Source organism: Tachypleus tridentatus, chromosome 1 (genome assembly GCF_004210375.1).
Source record: "Tachypleus tridentatus isolate NWPU-2018 chromosome 1, ASM421037v1, whole genome shotgun sequence".
NCBI classification, from domain to species: domain Eukaryota; kingdom Metazoa; phylum Arthropoda; class Merostomata; order Xiphosura; family Limulidae; genus Tachypleus; species Tachypleus tridentatus.
The window spans coordinates 6,743,525-6,764,951 of record NC_134825.1 but is presented as its reverse complement, the minus strand read 5'-3'; the positions used below and the strand labels follow the sequence as shown (position 1 = coordinate 6,764,951).

Sequence of the window (21,427 nt, the reverse complement as noted above, 5' to 3'; positions counted from 1 at the left end):
CAAGTTATGGTAAACATTATTGTTAATTGGTCTGATCTTCTTCATAAAAATCATGTCTGGATGATAACTTTTTAATTTTTTTTTCCCACATTCATTTTGATTTGTTCATGACAAAGTTCAGCAAAAAGACTTTGGTACTGACGAAAAGCCTCTTCGTTATTACTTTATGGCTGAAAAAGGATATAGGCATAAAACAGCATATTTCGCTTACAAATAATCTTTGTAGCAGAGGTTAAGCCTGTTAACGTTTAATATTTAGAGAACATTCATTATTGTTGTTTTGAATTAAGCACAAAGCTACACAATGGGTAATCTGTGCTCTGCCCACCACGGGTATCGAAACCAGGATTTTAGCGTTGTAAGTCTGCAGACATACCGCTGAGCCACTGAAGGACACACATTACCAAACTTTACAATTTCTATTGTTTCTTTCTCTCGTATTCTTCTTTTAAGATGCAAAAGAATTTCCAAAATTCAAGTTTCTTTTCATATTACATAAAAAATTGGAAATTACTATTTTATGAAGAACTACATAAGTAATGGAAAAATTAATAATTAGAAAAATATATTATTCATCTTTTTCCCTGAACGGTACAGGTATTGTGTAAATATTAATAGAAAAAAAGTTTGAAAATTTTTCAGTGTATAATTTAACGATCCAAGAAAGGATCTGGTGGCTCTGTACTGCTGCTTCCCATTATCTTGACATATACACAATAACTCTGGTCCCGGCCTCGAACAAATAGCGGAACCGGAGGTGACAGACGGCAGGACTATAAACAAGCGAGACAAGTGAAGCCGTGATTAATGACATTGGCAAAAATTTATGACAGATCGAGAAAGTGATACGTCAAAACAAAACACATCCTCTCTCCGTTCCAAGCAGTTTTCTTTCCTAGAAAATTAGATGTGACAATCTAGCAACAAAGGAAATTCCCAACTGTTTACTATCCTTGGAATAGCAAACAGGCTTGGAATCATAAGGACAGCGAGATTTCAGTGACAAAACTTTTGAAAAACAATATTTAATAAGTTTAGTATGTGGCTCGAACATTCAGAAACTCAAAAGTAAGGGAACGATACGCTGTGTTTATTTTTATGTAAATTAATTCACAATGTCTTGCATTAGTTTTGCTGAAACTCAGAAAAAAAGGTTTCGTAATCTGTTTTATTTCATATTAGTGAAACAGAAAATAACATAATAATATAAACATGTGTTTTTATTTTAATTGGACCAAAAATATACGAAAATAAAACGGTTTGCAGTCTATATCATTAGCTGTGTTGAATACAAAATACAGACATATATGTTGTATATATATCTCATTGTTCGAAGACTAAATAAAAATAAATAAGAAGGTATGTTATATATATCTAATTATATGGAGACTAAACAAAGATAGATAAAAAGATACGTTGTACTTATGTAATTGTCTAAAGATCAAAGAAAGGTAAGTAAAAATATATGTTATATGTGTATTTAATTATCTGGAGACTTAGAAAAAGATAAATAAAAAGATATGCTATATAGGTATGTCTAATTGTCTGGAGACTTAGAAAAAGATAAATAAAAAGATATGCTATATAGTTATGTCTAATTATCTGGAGACTAAAGAAATGGAAACGAAAAGATATGTTGTCCGTCTCGAAAGGTCCGGATATAGAAAGGAAATAAGGATATACAAGTTGTACTAAAACATGGAATAAAATATAGCAAAATATACACATTATTTGTTTAGGTCTAAAGGGAAGTTACGAGATATGCAGGTTGTCTCTGTAATTAGGATGAAAGGCGAAAGAAGGGTAAATTAAAAAATACTATTTGTTTCTCTAGTAATTATGAAACGAGAAGTTAAGAAATATGCTGTTTGTTTTCAATAGCTGTGCCGCTTTCTTACATTGATTATTTGGGTCAGCAACTTCTGTATATCCCTCACAATTTCTGAACTTTAATAATTTAATAACCTTTAGTATAACACGAGTATTGAAATTTTTACCCTGTGGGATGAAATCACTTTAACTTATCGTCGTAATATTTTTAAATGTTCTGATATTTTCATGAAGTTCGTGAATAGCTACTGGTCTGAGGGACTGTAACTTGTTCAACTGCCATCTGGCGACCGTATTGGCTAAGTTTGTCTTATTACGTACCGTTGCGTAATTTAAGACTCTAAGGCGAAAATTGACAAAACTAACCAGTAACGATGTTATCCATTTGTGAGACTTACTACTTTAGTTCTTAGTCGGCATTCTCTGTGAGACTTACTACTTTAGTTCTTAGTTGGCATTCTCTGTGAGACTTACTACTTTAGTTCTTAGACAGCATTCTCTGTGAGACTTACTACTTTAGTTCTTTGTCGGCATTCTCTGTGAGACTTACTAGTTTAGTTCTTAGTCGACATTCTTTGTGAGACTTACTACTTTAGTTCTTAGTCGGCATTCTCTGTGAGACTTACTACTTTAGTTCTTTGTCGGCATTCTCTGTGAGACTTACTACTTTAGTTCTTAGACAGCATTCTCTGTGAGACTTACTACTTTAGTTCTTTGTCGGCATTCTCTGTGAGACTTACTAGTTTAGTTCTTAGTCGACATTCTTTGTGAGACTTACTACTTTAGTTCTTAGTCGACATTCTCTGTGAGACTTACTACTTTAGATTTTAGTCAACATTCTCTTCCTGTCAGTGATTCCTTTTTAGAAAATTAGTTCTTTAGAAGTTGTCTATATTTTTATTTTGGTGATAATGTTTACTTAGTTTAATTAATTTCCTTACCGATGTTACCATGTTCTTAATAATATATATGTATAAATTATTTTTTTTCTAAACGTCATAAAATTCTCAGACAGTCTGGGTTTCTACTTTAAGATCATAGTAAATGTTACCACGTTAATAGTGACTCTGTTTTCCTTCAGATTAACCTGGAAGTATATGTTACAATTTTGTGAGTTAGAACAGTCTCGTATTGTTTAGTCTCTCATTTACTTGAGAAAGAACTAAAGTAGTAAGTCTCACAGAGAATGCTGTCTAAGAACTAAAGTAGTAAGTCTCACAGAGAATGCCGACTAAGACTAAGTTAATACATGAAAGTAAGTGTAACAGCGTTCTCAGGAAGATGGTTCAATAGATTAACTTGACAGTAAATGTAACAGCGTTCTCAAAAAGGTGGTTCAATAGATTAACTTGACAGTAAATGTAACAGCGTTCTCAGGAAGATGGTTCAATAGATTAACTTGACAGTAAATGTAACAGCGTTCTCAAAAAGGTGGTTCAATAGATTAACTTAGCAATAAACGTAAGAGTGTTCTCAGTAATGTTAGTGTCACAATTTTCTGCGTGAATGTGTGCTGGTTTTGTGCCAAAATTCTCATATTTCCAAATATGAAACATTTACTTAGTTTAAAGAGAGAAGTTTATGTTAAGAAATAATTATGGGGTTTTTCTTTTCAACTATAACCATGGTTAAACCTTGTGAGCCACCGTATACTTTGAGAAAGTAAGCAAACTGATATATGTATCTTAGATCTTTTACTTAACGTAATTTGGTCAGAGAAACAGTAAAAACGTATCGCCAGAGTGTATGAGAAGTTATAACTTAGTTCTAAGTGTTTACCTTGCATTTCTGGGTTTTATCAGTACTTTGTCAACTCTCTTGAGGTTGGAAGAAGTGAATCGCTGAAGGGTCGAGTTATCTTTCACGTTCAATCTTTTAACGTAACGTTGTTCAAAAGCTTTCACTCAATTTTATGAAGGAAAACTAGTTACTTCTAAGATAATTCAAAACCTTTGGCCATAGCTGTATTAGTGTAGAAAATGTTTCTCGTTATAATGTTCGTATAGCTACAAAAACACATTTCGAAGCTTATCTCTGGAATTGTGTCTGTCGTGGACTCTATTTTCTGTATCGTTGCAAGGAAAAGGAAGGAAAATATAATATTTTCTAATTGATAATAATCTTTGTGTACTATTATATAGATGTCAAAATATAACAGTGTACTTTCTAAATAACTGGTACTTTTTAAAATGTCATATTCTTACGAAACGTGTTTATTCGTTATTTATCTGTCTATTATATCCAGCGATCTTACCTCATTTTGTTTTGTATTTAACGTGAAATATACCAGATTTCTCACAATTCTTTGATAAGTGTTAAGTTTTGCTTTTTTTCGGGGCTTTCTTAAATAACTATTTAGAATAATACTGCTGTAGTACTTGATGTACTTAATGTAGTACTTGATGTATCAGTATGATACCCTGTACCGACGGAAGAATCCGTTCTTAAAGTTGGTCTGTATTCACTTTATCACTTACAAAACAGTTGAACTATGTAATATTTACAAATATACTCACCTGCTTTTTCTCCAAAAAAGAGTGTTGAAGTAACCAGATTTGCTTATGATCCAGATGTTGGATCTAAGCTATCGATCAGTACAGTATAATACTTTAAAATTTATTCTGTGTGTTTGATCACCATGAAACATTTATACACATTTCTAACTATCCATCTTGTGGAACAAAGCTGTCGATTTTGTTTGGTTTGTTTTGAATTTCGCGCAAAGCTTCACGAGGGCTATCTGCGCTTGTCGTCCCTAATTTAGCAGTGTAAGACTAGATGGAAGGCAGCTAGTCATCACCACCCACCGCCAACTTTTGGACTACTCTTTTACCAACGAATAGTACGATTAACCGTCACATTATAACGCATCCACGGCTGAAAGGGCGAGCATGTTTGGTGCGACCGGGATTCGAACCCGCAACCCGCGGATTGCGAGTCGAACGCCTTAACCCACCTGGCTATGCTGGGCCCAAAGCTGTCGAACAATATAGTATAATACTGTAAAATGTATTCCATTTAGTTGATAACCCTGGTACATTTATACACATTTCTAACTATTCATCTTGTGTAAGAAAGCTGTCGAACAATACAGTACAATACTGTAAAATGTATTGCATTTAGTTGATAACCCTGGTACGTTTATACACATTCCTAACTATTCATCTTGTGTAACAAAGCTGTCATAATACAATGATCTTCTTCATCACTTAGTTACGTAGCACAATGGTTTTTCATAGTAGAGATTGTGAAGGAATCGTACAAGAACTCTGATAGATCATTCCTGCAAAAAAGCACTTTAGGCGGTAAATATTCATTTTAAACTACACTTTAAAAGCTTTACTATTGACTGCTTAAACTGTACACTTATAAAAATACAGAAAAAAAACAGACATGTTCTTTTTATTATTCTCTTGCCATCCTCTAGCAAAAACTTCTTGGTACATTGTATCCAAACTGTTTGTAGAATATTAAATGAGGTACTTGGAAAGTCGTAAGGGCATTGAAAGGACGAGTTATTTTTCTATATTTTACGTAAGCTTAAAACATCATATTACAATTGTAAACTATTGTATCATTACCTTTTGAAGTTAGGTTTCTTACATTTTTCAGTTGTTCCTTTAAAACGCTGAGGTACAGGATAATATAGGAATGACCAGCCAATAACAGATAAACATTATATGCAGTTCTTTGTAAATTATGCTATTTGTTCTGACAATCCAGGAGACTGATTTATGTTGGCAGCATTAAAATGATTTAGGGGCGTGTAATGAAATTATTTAATTTATACTAAAAGTAGATCAACTACATTAAATTTGCCAAACAGAATGATGTTATATGTCTGTTTCGTTTGACTGCCCTTTTAGACAAGCTTCAACAGGCTCACATATTTCCTGTACGTATTAGTTCAGTTGAGTTTCACCTGAGGCTACTCGAGTGCTCTCTGCACTTACCGTTCTTCCTCAAGTGATAGACCAGAGTGAAGAATACAGTTAGTCAACACCACCCATCGCCAACTCTAAGGCCACTTTTGTAGATATGAAAAGCAATGTTGAATGTCACATTATAACGCTCTTATGGTGACGGGATTCGAACCCGCGATCTACAGATTGCGAGTCTATATCAGGCTTCCTTCTAAATTTTATGGGTGATTATTTAGTGAACAGATTCTGTTATATAATTTTCACCCTTGTCTTCATAGAAATTGACACTCAGTTCACATAACACCAAAGAAGGAAAATAAGGAAACAACACTATGATCAAAGCAAACTTTATTTAACTAACTTTAAAGTTTTGGCAGGAACTACACTCAATTGACTGATTTTACTTTAAAGTTTCAGCAAGAGCTATGCACAACTGATTGATTTTACTTTAAAGTTTCAGCAGGAACTATGCACAACTGATTGATTTTACTTTAAAGTTTTAGTAGGAACTATGCACAACTGATGGAGTTTACTGAACTGACTACACAGCTGAACCTTTATATACAAAAACGGCTCGTTTGGGTTGAGAAAATATTTTACATAGAAGAGCGAACAACGTTTCGACCTTCTTCGGTCATCGAGAGTTTTCTGGTTTTATATTATTAATAACGTTTAACTAAAAATAGTGATTTATAGTTGCGTTGATAGTGGATAATATACTGATCTCGACAACGTTCGTTTCTAATAAAAATATCATCTCACTTCACTAGCACCATCTAGTACTTCACTAGTGCCATCTAGTGGTGACATCTAAGACTCGAATGCCCATTTCACTGTCTCTCTCTCTTTTATCGTTTTGTTTTTTCTTATTTTATGTTTTTGTTTTCACGTGTTTGTTTTACTAGAGCGAGGATCCATCGGATTACATCAAGTATTGGGCTGAAACCAATTACTGCGAATGTACTTTTTCTGACGCCATTAACAAGGATTTTGAGAAACTTTGTAAAGTTCGGAATTTATTGTCTTTTATACAGTAGTTATATAGATCGTTACCTTTGTTTTTATTGTACATCAAGCACGTTTGTTATAAATAAATATCTGTAAGTTTACTGCTGGGCCTAAATCCATTTCTCTATGTGGAATTTAGAACAAGCAGTTACGAAGTAAATGATAAAATCCAAGAAGAATAGAAGAGTTCCTTGATATTTTGTATTGTAAAATATTATATTTTAGCAGAATGGCATCACAGTTTAAATATGTCATTAAAGAAGGCGAGTTAATAATGTTAAGTTGTGTCATTCTCTGGAACAGGTTGGTTTTTACAACGTTCGAGTCCACTTCAACGGTCAGTATACTGAGAAGAAAACTGATTTACTTTGTTTCTTTAATTTTTTTTTGAATTAGTAAACGTTAGAATAACAGTTTATCGACTGAAACCTTTATACCACATGAAAATTACAATCATTGGTTGAGAAGTAAGAAAATAATTATTAAGCTGAAAACAAATAAATAGTTGAAAATTACGGTATTACAAGAAACGTACACAATGTATCATTACTTTCTGTGGTTGTTATTACTGTTTGACTTGTAAATAAGGATAGGAAGACATGTCTTAAGAATTATTAGTTTTATTAAAATAAACTTGGATTCTCGGATGGGTCTTAATAATAATTAGTTTTATCAAAATAAGGATAAATTCTTGTACGTATCTTAAGGATCATTAGTTTTATTAAAATAAACTTGGATTATTGAACTATCTTAATCATTAGTTTTATTAAAATAAGCTTGGATTATTGGATGTGTCTTAATCATTAGTTTTATTAAAATAAACTTGGATTATTGGACTATCTTAATCATTAGTTTTATTAAAATAAGCTTGGATTCTTGGATGTGTCTTAAAAATCATTAGTTTTATTAAAGTAAGCTTGGATTATCGGACGTATAGATTATTATTTTTCTTGAGACAGAGTAATTATCGGTCGTGTTTTAAGAATCATTTGTTATTTTTCTTCAATAGTACTTGTATAATTTGTTATCAGCAGTAATGCATTAGTTTTTTTCGTAAATGATGTAATTTGTAAATGTGTGTGATAAAATTGTTCAACAAGTTTTGTGTGTGGCTAGGGTTCTGCTGTTTACTTGTACGTCCGCGTGTTTACACTCTTTGCTAATGAGAAATTCGTTGAGACTCTTGTATTTCATTGCTATCAATTTGAAGAAATGTGGTAGGAGGTGTGTTTCCACTTAAACGATGTCAGTTGGAAGATTTTGCTATTATAATTATGTGTTCATCATAGGTACTGGAGTCCTGAATCTTAATAAGTCCGTAAACTGGCCACTGAGCAACACGGGGACATCTATTAGAAAGGAAAGTTTTGTAAGTATTTCGGAAACTATTCGATTTTCATTAATTTGATTCTACAGAAAGAAACAAAATCGAGAACAATATTATTTTTTGATTTTCTTTCATTGGTTCAGCTCTAAATATGTAGTGTACAACACAAAAAATTGAGTTTCGACACCCGTGGTGGCCAGAGCACAGAATGGTGTATCTCAACAACAACAACCAACCGTAACAAAGTTGTCTCTCATCAAATTTAGATCAGAATATTTGAGACTCCACCAAAAATATTAAAATAAAAATAAAGTCCACTCAGCTCTAGGTATACTCTAGTCATTGTAAGCAAGTTATATGGTTAGTTGTATATTTCACTAGTTATTTCAGCTATTTACTACCAGAATAAGAAATAGAGTTGGGCGTTAAGCGTTTTGTCCTGTTTTGAAATACTTTAAAATGCCGTTAAGAACGTAACAGATAATTTTAATGTATCTAATTTTCAACAGTGGCTGTGTTTATTAGTGTATAAATTTCAGGCAATGTTTATATTATTATAAATTTATTTATTGTATCTTACCGTCAAACTTATAAAAAAACATTTATTTAAGAGCCTCAGATTTAGCACGTGACGTGTGTAAAAATAAATCCCTGTTCATAAATCTTTAAGTGATTTGCCACATTAAAATATGTCCCTACTGCATGGCAGCTTTAATCCTTGTGAGGTAGCAGTACATGATATATGTAATGTTCCCCCTCACGAAATGTGGCCATCAGTGATAATCTAAAGTATCTCATTACTTGACCATGTACTTACTTATCATCAAAGGCGGATAAATCTGTCGCTTCAAGTATAATAATCTTAGGAAATGTATAAAAGGAAAACATTTAGCAGTTCCTTCTGATTTTACTTCTCTCTTTCTCTTCTTTTTTCGCTTTAAATTCAGTAACCAACGCATTCTCTTTGCAGTAGAGTTGAAAAAACAAACAAACGTAACTATATACTGCTGAACCATAAAGCGTTTTCATGGTCCAGGGTAAATTGAAGGATATATAATGCTAAAATTCTTGGTTTGACCCTCTCGGCGAACACAACGCAGGTAGCAGTACCTTATGTAGTCAGGCAAACGTTACATCAGTAAAAAAATATATCCTGGCACTTATCGTAAATTGGATTTAAAGCTTTAAGTTAACTTGTTAAACATTGGATGTAAAGCTTCAAGTTAACCTGTTACACATTGGAGTTAAAGCTTTAAGCTAACCTGTTAAACATTGGATTTATAGCTTTAACTTAGCCTGTTAAACATTGGATTTAAAGCTTCAAGTTAACCTATTACACATTGGAATTAAAGCTTTAAGCTAGCCTGTTAAACATTGGATTTAAAGCTTTAAGTTAACTTGTTAAACATTGTATTTACAGCTTTAAGTTAGCCTGTTAAACATTGGATTTAAGGCTTTAAGTTAACTTGTTAAACATTGGATTTAAATCTTTAAGTTAGCCTGTTAAACATTGGATTTAAAGCTTTAAATTAACTTGTGAAACATTGGATTTAAAGCTTTAAGTTAACTTGTTAAACACTAGATTTAAAGCTTTAAGTTAGCGTATTAGACATTAGATTTAAGGTTTGTTTCAAGTTAGCCTGTTAAAAATTGGATTTAAAGCTTCGAGTTAGCCTATTAAACATTGTTTTTAAAGCTTCAAGCTAGCTTGTCAAAAATTGTATTTAATGTTTTACATTACTGCGTATAGAGTAAGTTTGAAGTTGGAAGGAAAAAGAAGCATATATTTATTGTGAAATAACGTAGTTCATTTTCGTGCACAGATGAGGTGAAAATAACCGAGGAAACTTTCAGTGAAAACTAAAAATAATTTTCGAAATGATTAAAAAACAAACAAAACCACGTGAGCGGTACCCTCACGTCACGGATATTAATGAAGTTTGCCTAAGGGAATGAAACTTTTCATAAATAAACTAGTTATGTAGCTGCGCCAGCTAAAATTTATTCAGTACATAAAGGATATTAATATGATTGAGACCTGCCCTGAATATTGTTCGATGGGTTTTTTTTGCTCACAATTAAGAAGTTAAACATCTCGTCAGTCATCGTTGCTCGGCGAGAGTTGTGCTTGGGGAAAGATCTACAAACTGTACATTCTTTGCCATCTTGTCATATTACATACATTTTTAACTGAGTGTAGAATTAATACAGAATTATTTGAATAACCAACGTGGTCAGAATCTGTTTTTATTTTTGTACTTTACGTTTATGTTTTTTTTCTGTTTCATCATTTTAGGTTTGTAGCAAATGTCCCTCAAGCTGTTTAATATTTCGAAGGCTTTTCTTGAAAATACGGTGAATAAGTTTCGCATTATTGTATTGAAAGTCAGTTTTCTGGTTTTTGTTTTAACACCAGGTTTTACCAAACTCGTTGCTAGAGTATGTTTTTAAATGTTTTGTGCAAGTTTATTTAACCATAAAGCCCACCGTAAGGATCGGAACTCGAACTTTATGGTATTCATCCCTGATGCACACCACTGAACTAACGAAAGGAGCGTATCTGATAATTCAAACAGGAAATTCTCCTTTGTTTTACCCAAATTTTGTGAACATCTTGAAATTCCGCTAAGTACATGAGCATTGTGATCCGATATTTTATGGTTTGAGTCTCGTTATCGAAACGGATAAAAAAAACTAATTCCACTAAGTACATGAGCATTGTGATCCGAGATTTTATGGTTTGAGTCCCGTTATCGAAACGGATAAAAAAACTAACTGCGCTTTACAGTTTGAGCAGTGGATGCGTTATAAGAGTGACGATCAAATCCAATAATTCGATTGGAATAGTCTTAAGGGTTGAAGATAGGTACTGTTCACTTGTTACTTTCACTTCAGTATATCAATTCAAATTTAGGGACGGCTGGTACAGGTAGACCTTGTGTAACATAGAGCGAATATACAAAACAAAATGTTAAAGAAACAAATAACAATCATTATAGTAATGTGTCTTCAAAACGTTCCACGTGTTTTATAACGTGAAACACATCATGTACTTGCGCTCACCCGTACGTTAAACGAGAATTTTTCTTCCTTTTTATACAGAGAAATTAGACTCCAATTGGTATAAATCTATTAATTGTAAACATTCCTTCTACACATGATATAAAAAATAACGAAATAAACTTAAAACTATGTCTTCAAGACGTTTGCTCCACGTAACAGTTGTTATTACTGCATGCAGCTGTTATTTATCGACCACGTATGTAGTTGAATAATTCAAAGTTGGTTTTCCGTTTCTGTGTCTGTCGATAAGAGGCTTGCGTGATTGCAATACATCTTTTAAACACGATCGTTTAGATCTCAAACACACTGCAAAAACTTAATTGTTTCACTTAAATAATGTTCACGAATGTTTTCGATTTCAAACAATTAATTTCCTAGTTATATAACTTTTTCAATTACGCTATACATAGGACTTGTAATTACTTGGGGACGGAAACAGATAAATTTACTGCAGTTGCAGCTTCTATAGAGTGTTATATATACTTGTAACAAAACCAAAACTTAAAACACGTAAACAACTAGTTTCCGATACCACTAGTTTATGTATTTAAAAACACTCTAACAGTTTAAGGAAATATATGAAAGTTATGTACTGTAGTTGGATATGCTCACAAATAAACAAACAACTATTTTAAACTTTCTAAATCATTTCTTCGGGGTATTTACCATTCAATTTAAAGTTAAGGCTCATTATCCACAAAAAGAAGTGTTATAATTTATCCTACTTTTGTACCAATTACCACATGATATCTCTTGTATAATATCTCATATACTGGTTGCACGAGTAGTCAAGGAAACGCATGTACTGTAGTCTGTATGTCGGTTGAATATTACCAATAGTTATGTATAATGTTAGTATTCGTTTGTTTTTGAATTTCGCGCAAAGCTACTCGAAGGCTATCTGCGCTAGCTGTCCCTAATTTAGCAGTGTAAGACTAGATGGACGGCAGCTAGTCTTCACCACCCACCGCTAACACTTGGGCTACTATTTTACAAACGAATAGTGGGGTTGATCATCACATTATAACGCCCCCACGGCTTAAAGGGCAAGTATGTTTGTTGCGACGGGATTCGAACCCGCTACCCTGAGATTACGAGTCAAACGCTTTAACCCACCTGGCCATGCCGGGCCGGGATAGTGTTAGTACAGTTATACCTATACACAGTCAGGATAAGCAGACCAGAACTGTTTTATAAATATAGTTTCTCTGTATAGTTATACCTTTACACAGTCAGGATAAGTAGACCAGAACTGTCACATTATAAATACAGTTTCTCTGTATTGTTATACCTTTACACAGTCAAGATAAGTAGACCAGAACTGTCACTTTATGAATACAGTTTCTCTGTATAGTTACACCTTTATACAGTCAGGATAAGTAGACCAGAACTGTTTTATAAATACAGTTTCTCTGTATTGTTATACCTTTACACAGTCAGGATAAGCAGACCAGAACTGTTTTATAAATATAGTTTCTCTGTATAGTTATACCTTTACACAGTCAGGATAAGTAGACCAGAACTGTCACTTTATAAATACAGTTTTCCTGTATTGTTATACCTTTACACAGTCAAGATAAGTAGACCAGAACTGTCACTTTATAAATACAGTTTCTCTGTATAGTTACACCTTTATACAGTGAGGATAAGTAGACCAGAACTGTTTTATAAATACAGTTTCTCTGTATTGTTATATCTTTACACAGTCAAGATAAGTAGACCAGAACTGTCACTTTATGAATACAGTTTCTCTGTATAGTTACACCTTTATACAGTCAGGATATGTAGACCAGAACTGTCACATTATAAATACAGTTTCTATGTATTGTTATACCTTTACACAGTCAAGATAAGTAGACCAGAACTGTCACTTTATAAATACAGTTTCTCTGTATAGTTACACCTTTATACAGTCAGGATAAGTAGACCAGAACTGTCACTTTATGAATACAGTTTCTCTGTATAGTTACACCTTTATACAGTCAGGATAAGTAGACCAGAACTGTTTTATAAATACAGTTTCTCTGTATTGTTATACCTTTACACAGTCAGGATAAGCAGACCAGAACTGTTTTATAAATATAGTTTCTCTGTATAGTTATACCTTTACACAGTCAGGATAAGTAGACCAGAACTGTCACTTTATAAATACAGTTTTCTGTATTGTTATACCTTTACACAGTCAAGATAAGTAGACCAGAACTGTCACTTTATAAATACAGTTTCTCTGTATAGTTACACCTTTATACAGTCAGGATAAGTAGACCAGAACTGTTTTATAAATACAGTTTCTCTGTATTGTTATATCTTTACACAGTCAAGATAAGTAGACCAGAACTGTCACTTTATGAATACAGTTTCTCTGTATAGTTACACCTTTATACAGTCAGGATATGTAGACCAGAACTGTTTTATAAATACAGTTTCTCTGTATTGTTATATCTTTACACAGTCAAGATAAGTAGACCAGAACTGTCACTTTATGAATACAGTTTCTCTATATAGTTACACCTTTATACAGTCAGGATAAGTAGACCAGAACTGTTTTATAAATACAGTTTCTCTGTATTGTTATACCTTTACACAGTCAAGATAAGTAGACCAGAACTGTCACTTTATAAATACAGTTTCTCTGTATAGTTACACCTTTATACAGTCAGGATAAGTAGACCAGAACTGTCACTTTATAAATGCAGTTTCTCTGTATAGTTACACCTTTACAAATTCAGGATAAGTAGACCAGAACTGTCACTTTATAAATACAGTTTCTCTCTATTGTTATACATTTACACAGTCAGGATAAGTAAACCAGAACTGTCACTTTATAAATACAGTTTCCCTGTATTGTTATACCTTTACACAGTCAAGATAAGTAGACCAGAACTGTCACTTTATAAATACAGTTTCTCTGTATAGTTACACATTTATACAGTGAGGATAAGCAGACCAAAACTGTTTTATAAATATAGTTTCCCTGTATAGTTAAACCTTTACACAGTCAGGATAAGTAGACCAGAACTGTTTTATAAATACAGTTTCTCTGTATTGTTATACCTCTACACAGTCAGGATAAATAGACCAGAACTGTCACTTTATAAATGCAGTTTCTCTCTATAGTTATACATTTACAAATTTAGGATAAGTAGACCAGAACTGTCACTTTATAAATACAGTTTCTCTCTATTGTTATACATTTACACAGTCAGGATAAGTAAACCAGAACTGTCACTTTATAAATACAGTTTCCCTGTATTGTTATACCTTTACACAGTCAAGATAAGTAGACCAGAACTGTCACTTTATAAATACAGTTTCTCTGTATAGTTACACATTTATACAGTGAGGATAAGTAGACCAGAACTGTTTTATAAATACAGTTTCTCTGTATTGTTATACCTTTACACAGTCAAGATAAGTAGACCAGAACTGTCACTATATGAATACAGTTTCTCTGTATAGTTACACCTTTATACAGTCAGGATAAGTAGACCAGAACTGTTTTATAAATACAGTTTCTCTGTATAGTTATACATTTACACAGTCATAATAAGTAGACCAGAACTGTCACTTTATAAATAGTTTCGCAGTATAGTTATACCTATCTAAAATTAGAATAATTTAACCTGATGTGAACAATGGGAATATCAAGTTTGAGAACAGTTGTATCTGTATACAGTCAGGATCATTATATCTGATCCGTCGTTTTTAAATACAATGTTTCATAGTAGTTACATTTATATACCATCTGTATAACTGAACGTGATGTATAACTCTACAAATATATTGTATGGGTAGAGTACATCTACATATTGTTAGGATAATTAGACCTAATGTATGATTCAATAAATACTATGGTTAGGGACAGTGACAGAACATTACGGTTTATCAAGTTTGTACAATACAAGTGACAGAACATTACAGTTTATCAAGTTTGTACAATACAAGTGACAGAACATTACAGTTTATCAAGTTTGTATCGTACAAGTGACAGAACATTACGGTTTATCAAGTTTGTATCGTACAAGTGACAGAACATTACAGTTTATCAAGTTTGTATCGTACAAGTGACAGAACATTACAGTTTATCACGTTTGTATCGTACAAGTGACAGAACATTACGGTTTATCAAGTTTGTACAATACAAGTGACAGAACATTGTAGTTTATCAAGTTTATATCGTACAAGTGACAGAACAGGGTTTGGCAAATGGAAGTGACCCTATTTCTTGTCTTAAGAAGCATGTATTAGGTTCTAATGTATAATTTTATGTGAGTGCATTACACATAAGAAAATATAAACACGATTATGATTTGAATTATCTATTTTAAGCATCAAGATTACTATAAACATTAATTTGGGGGTATTTTTGTTTTTTTTTACTATATCACGACTTTAAATTCTAACAAGTCTAATTTATCAAGTAAGTAGTATTATTGCTATTAGTTTCCAGGAAAATTGAAACCATAAATCAATGGTGATAGTTATTCAAATTTTGAGTTAGGCTAAGTACGTGATTAAATTGGGTGACGTTTCTTATCCCTCTCACTTGGTATTTAGACACAGGGTAGTTTTGGAAATAGTAACGTTCTTATACGTAATGTCAAATGAACCATGATACCGAGAGACTTTTGAAACATATTTTTTGAAGTTATAAAAACCAGGATATTTATACAAAGCCACCACGTTTACACTCATTAGAACACTGTCATAGTGATGTAGATTTTATACCGTTTAGCAAAGTTGGCTTAGCATGTTAACTTTATTTAAGTTACGTTTTAGTAACTGTTAGGTGTATGTCGTTACTCAAAGTAACGAGATTTCATTACTTTTAATGTTTAATTTTTCCAGTTTCTTTCTAACTTCGGCCTTACTATAGTGTAGAACGACATCTGTTATATAGCTGAAGAGTTGTTGGAAAGACGTTTAATTGAAACATATATATATATGAAGCAAACTTTAATGTTTACACTTAACATAGACGAGAAAGGGTTATAATAATTACTAGTTCACTTACAGGTTTACTTATCTGTTGAATAATAGTGTGGAATATTATCATTTTAACTCTATATCGTGAACTTAGTACTTGTACGTCGGTCAGGGGAGAAAAGAATGATAGAACGAACGAACCAGTAATTTAATTAACAGCTGCTGGTTACGTTGCAGCTGTGTGATGAATAATCTTTCAAGTGTTTTGGCTCGCTGTTGATTATTCTGAAGTCAGATTAAACTATAATTAGATTCTAAAGTTGACCCTCGTTCGAACAAGCAACCTAATAAGAGCGAACTACTGGAAGTGTAAGATGTTTAATTTTAAAAACGCGTATTTGTTCAAGAAAGTGGAAGAAAAACTTGGGTCAACTTGAGTGTGGTGACACCAGTTTCTCTACAGCCTTGTAGAGCATGATGTATGCGGAACATATACACGAATCTTCCTTCAAACTGAGATTTTATGGCATTGGCGTAGTATATCCACGATTGATATTACCGCCATCTTTTAACCTGCTATGTGAGAGTTGAGATGAATATTGTGACTAGAATGACAATCGCTCAACATTCGTGACAAGATTCGTAGCAGAGATCGTGATTCTTGTGGTAACCGTCCAGTATTGATGGTTACTATGTATCTCTAAATATTGAATATATACTGCTGGTACAGACAGACACGAGGACTCTAAGCTTATGATAGCAGATCTGTCAACTGAGGTATACTTATCGATTTCTTATTTTTATGACAGCTAGTCTACGTATTGCACTATATATATTGCCTGTTTAAGTTCATGGAAGCTGGTCTATTGTAGTATAGTTATAGACCGTTCAAGTTTGTAGAAGCTGGTCTGTTGTAGTATAGATATTGATCGTTGAAGTTTATGGAAGCTGGTCTATTGTAGTATAAATATTGACTGTTTAAGTTTTTGGAAGCTGGTCTATTGTAGTATAAATATTGACTGTTTAAGTTTTTGGAAGCTGGTCTATTGTAGTATATGTATTGACTGTTCAATTTTATGGAAGCTGGTCTATTGCAGTATGTATATTGACTGTTTAAGTTTTTGGAAGCTGGTCTATTGTAGTATAAATATTGACTGTTTAAGTTTTTGGAAGCTGGTCTATTGTAGTATATGTATTGACTGTTCAATTTTATGGAAGCTGGTCTATTGTAGTATAGTTATAGACCGTTCAAGTTTGTAGAAGCTGGTCTATTGTAGTATAGATATTGATCGTTGAAGTTTATGGAAGCTGGTCTATTGTAGTATAAATATTGACTGTTTAAGTTTTTGGAAGCTGGTCTATTGTAGTATAAATATTGACTGTTTAAGTTTTTGGAAGCTGGTCTATTGTAGTATATGTATTGACTGTTCAATTTTATGGAAGCTGGTCTATTGTAGTATAGTTATAGACCGTTCAAGTTTGTAGAAGCTGGTCTATTGTAGTATAGATATTGATCGTTGAAGTTTATGGAAGCTGGTCTATTGTGGTATAAATATTGACTGTTTAAGTTTTTGGAAGCTGGTCTATTGTAGTATGTGTATTGACTGTTCAATTTTATGGAAGCTGGTCTATTGCAGTATGTATATTGACTGTTTAAGTTTTTGGAAGGTGGTCTATCATAATATAGATATTGACTGTACGTTTTTGGAAACTGGCCTATCGTAGTATAGATATTGTCTGTTTAAGTGTTTGGAAGCTGGTTTATTGTAGTGTATACATTGACTGTTCAAGTTTATGGAAGCTGGTTTATTGTAATATATGTATTGACTGTTTACGTTTTTGGAAACTGGTCTATTGCAGTATATATATTGACTGTTTAAGTTTTTGGAAGATGGTCTATCGTAGTATAGATATTGACTGTTTATGTTTATAGAAACTAGTTTACGTATTAAAGCCTAAATATAGACTCTTTACTTTATGGAAACTAGTTTATGTATTGCTGTATAGAAGTTAAATGTTTAAGACTAAGACATAAGAAATAATATAAGTAATTAAGTTATATTAACTTATACTTTTTAGGATTAAATGCTGCTTAAAATAAGGAAGACACCTTATCTCACACTTAAAGCATGGTGTCACCAACTCCATTATAATTACATTGTTTCTGTAATGTATATACATTCGTAACACCACAACAACCTCGCTGAGTGAACACAATTAATAACAATCTTTATATATAACACAAAACACGTTATATAATATATTTATTATTACAGAAAGAACATTATGAAGTAAATCTACATACATAATTATTAATCATATAAATACATTACACAGACAATGCTATAACAACTTTACTCAGTATACCCAATTATTAAAAATGTTTACAATTTTTTGGGAGAATATTATAACAACCCCATTCAGTGTTCATATGTTTTAAGAATGTACGTCACTGAGGATGTTATAACGTTCTTTCTGTAATGTGCACACGTTATTATAAGTATGTACACTCGTCAACGTTGATATAATAAGATAATGAATTATCGTAATAAAGCATTGAATGTTTATATCAAAACATAGTAATTAAAAAATAATGATTAGAAATAGTTAATATATCCATTAAGAGCCGAAAGTAAACATGACCTTGACCCCATTACTAGGTGATATAATAGAAGTAGTTAGTATATCCATTAAGATCCGGAAGTAAACATGACCTTGACACAATTACTAGATGATATAAGAGAAGTAGTTAATATAGCCGTCAAGAGCCGGAAGTAAACAAACATGAGCTTGACCCGATTACTAGGTGATGTAATAGAAGTAGCTAGTATATCCATTAAGATCCGGAAGCAAACAAACATGGCGTTGACCCGAATACTTGGGGGTATAATAGGATTACATCAACACTAGGGGACGTGTAGATGTTTGGGCGTTGCTAGGCAACATAATAAGACAACAGTATCGACATCAGGGGATGTGTTGCTCGGTTTATATGATAGGATTATGGCAAGGTAGGCGTGTTGCTATGATCACGTTGCTAGTTGATATAATAGGTGTGCGTCAGCAACACTAAGAGCTCTTTACTCTAGGAGTAATGCTGGGCGGTATGTTATTTTATAGGATTTATAGTATTTGTTTAATAATTCATTACCATGGAGATTTTCCAGGATACTGTAGATAATAGCATTACGACAACTAAATGTATATTGATAAAATTGTCAATATTTGATGGTACATTAGGAAATGATTTTCTAAGTTACTACTCATTGTTTTCATTTTAGAACTCTAACATAAGTCAAAACATTAACAATATCAATAATACTTCACAACACGATTCTGGTTTTCGGTTTTTGTCTTCATAGTTTTCTTACTATATCAAGCTGTAGTATGTGAAGTGCACGAAAAGATTAATTTGTAATTGAATTATATTGTGAACGTATATCTTCTGTCAAACAACTCATACTATGTGATGTTGGATCATGAGAACACCTATGACTCCAGTGGATAGGAACATGGTATTAGACCTGTTTAAAGACAGAGGTAGTGAGCTAAATGTTCATGAATTTGTTGAAATAGTAATTTGTTCAAAACAATGGTAGTTTTAAATAACGAACATCTGAGTTATGGACTTAAAACAGAAATTATTAATCTGAAAAATAATTTTCTAAAGTACCATCAAATATTTAGGATTTGATAAATATTTATCAAATAAATATTTGATGGTACTTTAAGAAAGTACAACCATAAAGTTGTATACATTGTTACAACTTTATTGTGAATTAATAAAGGCTGATATAATTAGCCTTTATTACATAAGGCTAATAAAAAAAATTTAGTTTTTCTATTGTTAATCTCTAAAGTTCTAGAAAGTTTTAATGATAATTAAATATAAAAGTGAATGCTGTAACTCAAATAAAATAATATGAAAAAGATAAATGTTACTAATATGTTTATAGCAAAGAACTCTTGTGTTGGTATCGTAATCTTATAATATCACCTAGCAACATATCCTCTGGTGCTGATGTTGTAATCCTATTATATTGCCTAGCAATGCACACATACCAACAAGTCTCCTGGAATTAATGATGTATGGATGACGTACATATTAGGTCAATGCCTTCAGTACGTTATATAAGCTTACCATAGGTCAATCCCCTTGACAATTGTGAATTGTGGTCAGTGTCTTTTTTATCTTTACTAATACTGTTGGATAATGTTTAGGTTTTGGTGATCTCGTCTATAAGGTGTATCTTTAATTGATTAAGGATTTCTTAAGCTAAGAAGGTTCTTGAAGTCGAGATTTGAAGACCATATATTGATTTTATTTCTTCAAAGCTGTTAATCAAGAAACAACAGGATATTAGTAATAAACGGAAAAGTGTTATTTATATAAAATATCAGAAGGTTATTGAAGTTTAGCCATGGAACTCACACTTGCTGAATTAACCTTCGAATTGCCGACTTGTTTACATAACGTTCACTGATTGTATAGAATCCACTTGCTGTACCAAATCTCAGTATTTTTATGTTACAACTTTCCAATGTCAAACCTTTACTAAAAGGATTTACTCATTCGCTATGGTAGAATACGGAGGGGAACTACATTTGAGCAGTTGTATTAATAGATGTAAACCAGTTTTCAATTTCAATCTATACCTCCAGTTCAGTTTGGTTCTACACCAGATCAGTTGTGTTAGTAGTTTAAAATTCATAGTAAATTAGCTGAGAAGGATATAACTCAGGATTGGTTACATTCTACATCATAATACTGATATTAGTAATATTAACATTAGTAGTTTAGTACATACAGAGTTTCGAACAATGTATGTAAAGGGCTAATGAGGTAAGGACTCCATTGGCGATTACAGGGTTAATTACTTTTGGTTAACGTTTAATAATATTAATGGCTGGTTTCATATATTGTTTTTGTTTTTTTGAATTTCGCACAAGGCTACTCGAGGGCTATCTGTGCTAGCCGTCCCTAATTTAGCAGTGTAAGACTAGAGGGAAGGCAACTAGTCATCACCACCCACCGCCAACTCTTGGGGTACTCTTTTACCAACGAATAGCGGGATTGACCGTAACATTATATCGCCCCCACGGCTGATAGGGCGAGCATGTTTGGCGCGACGGGGGTGCGAACCCGCGACCCTCAGATTACGAGTACTTAACATGCTTGGCCATGCCGGGTTTCATATATTCATACTTAACATGCTTGGCCATGCCGGGCCGGTTTCATATATTCATACTTAACATGCTTGGCCATGCCGGGTTTCATATATTCATACTTAACATGCTTGGCCATGCCGGGCCGGGTTTCATATATTCATACTTAACATGCTTGGCCATG

The 21,427-nt window shown here is 32.7% G+C and overlaps 1 protein-coding gene across 1 annotated transcript in view; it reads left to right on the top strand.

Moving 5' to 3' along the window:
* The window catches only part of LOC143236334 (agrin-like), a 398,571-nt gene that overhangs the window by 60,214 nt on the left and 316,930 nt on the right, over positions 1-21,427 (top strand).